Below are 2,244 nucleotides of genomic sequence, written 5' to 3' on the forward strand. Positions count from 1 at the left end.
CCCCTGCCCGGGCTCGGGCCGCCGAATACAAGCCCGCGGCCCGTTTAAGGTGAAATTCGGGCTCGGGCGGGCGGCTCAAAAATCTCGGGCAGGTCGGGTTCGGGCTCGGGCAAATCCTCGGGCTTTTCGGGCGGTCGCGGGCGGCCCGTCCAAAGTTCCAGCACTAATGTAGATGCATGTAGATAGATACAAGTAGTGCTGAAACTTCGGGTCGGCGGGTCAAAAATCTCGGGCAGGTCGGGTTCGGGCTCGGGCAAATCCTCGGGCTTTTCGGGCGGTCGCGGGCGGCCCGTCCAAAGTTCCAGCACTAATGTAGATGCATGTAGATAGATACAAGTAGTGCTGAAACTTCGGGTCGGCGGGCTGCCCGAAGCCCAAATTTTTTCGGGTTCGGGCGGGCAGGCCCAATTCCCGCCCGCCCAAGCAAGAAATTCAGGTTCGGGCTTGGCCAGCCCGAATTTGACATGTCCATCCTTGCCCACCGCCGTCTAACCACCATATACCGCCGTCCGCCGGGATTTTTTTGAATTTTTCCGACCATGCCCGAACTGCCTAACTTGAAAATTGCCCAAAAATGCCTGAAAATTGGGTGTGCCCGAATTGCCCGACCCGCTGCCCGAAAACTCAAACGGCTGTTTTTTTTTTTAATTCTGCCTGAATTTTTCCCGCCTGCCCGAACCGCCTGAGGTGCCCGAATTGCCTGAATACCCGAAAACGGCTAGTTTATGACTTTTTACCCGAATTCTGCCCGAAAACCCGAGGTGCCCGAAAACGGCTAGTTTTTTGAATTTTTACCCGAATTCTGCCCGAAAACCCGAGTTGCCCGAATACCCGAAAACGGCTAGTTTTTTGAATTTTGCCCGAAAACCCGAGCTGCCCGAGTTTGCCAGACTGCCCGATGCCCGAATTTCAAAAAACTAGCCGTTTTATCCCCTTTTTTTTTTGAAAAAAAAATCATTTTTTAACCCCAAAATTTCCCTATAAATACCCCCCATCCCTCACACATTTTTCTCACTCAAACTCTCTCAATCCCTCTCAATCTATCTCAATTTCTCTCAATCTCTCTCAGTCTCTCTCACAATTCTTCTAAAGCTCTCTCTCTATCAAATTCATCTTATTCTTTTATAATGGATCCTCTTGGTTATAGTGGTATTCCCGTTGATGCCCAACACAATGTAGAAGAAGGGCAATTTCTCACTAATGAGTTTGTTACGCAGCAATCTACTAATCCAAGCCATGGTGGACGTACTGGAGGTCGTGGTCGCAATAGTGGGCGTGGAGAAGCGGCTGCGAGGGCGACTGCGTCTGCGTCTGCGTCGGCAAGTGTTGCAACCTCCAGGAGAAAATGCAAGCGTACCTCGACAGTTTGGGATCACTTCGACATAATTGACGAGGTGGATAATGAAGGTAACACTAAACATATAGCTCAGTATAAATATTGTTTATCTAAATTACAAGGTGACACTATTCACGGCACCACACACTTGAGACGACACTCCGAAAAGTGTCTTCAAAAGCTTAGCCAATCTAGCGGACCCGAACTCCGCCAAACACAATTATCTTTTGATCGCGCAACCGGTGGTCTAACCACTTGGAAATACGATCCGCAAGAAGATCGTATGGAAGTTGCGCGAATGATAGCTGCTTTAGATCAACCACTTAGTTTTGTAGAGCATCCTAATTGGTAATGATATATTAAGGTTGTACACAATCCTAATGCACAGTTCATTTCAAAAACTACTCTTAGGAAAGATTTATTAAAATTATTTAAAAAAGAAAAAGATGCATTAATAAACCTTTTACACTCGACTAGCGGGTGCATTGCGTTAACGGCAGATATTTGGTCTGCCATTGCCAATAAAGATTATTTAGCTGTAACCGGACATTACTTTAAAGGATTTGATTTAGATAAGAGAATATTAGGTTTTAAATGTGTTCTAGGATCACATAGCGCAGATTTAATATATAACACAATTTTAAATGTAATTGATGAATTTAGTTTAAGAGATAAAGTAATGGCTATAACATTAGATAATGCTAGTGCCAATAAAAAAGCAATTGAATTTTTTGAAAATGATTTAAGTCTATTCGGTGACGGTACTATTTTCCACCAACGTTGTGCATGTCATGTAATCAATTTAATAGTTAAATCCGGTTTAAAAGAAATGGGTAATCACATTAAAAGAATTAGAGATAGTCTTGCATGGATTCAAGGTAGTAACCAAAGACAAGAAGATTAGTTTA

Source organism: Morus notabilis, unplaced genomic scaffold (genome assembly GCF_000414095.1).
Source record: "Morus notabilis unplaced genomic scaffold, ASM41409v2 Scaffold902, whole genome shotgun sequence".
In the NCBI taxonomy this organism is placed as follows: domain Eukaryota; kingdom Viridiplantae; phylum Streptophyta; class Magnoliopsida; order Rosales; family Moraceae; genus Morus; species Morus notabilis.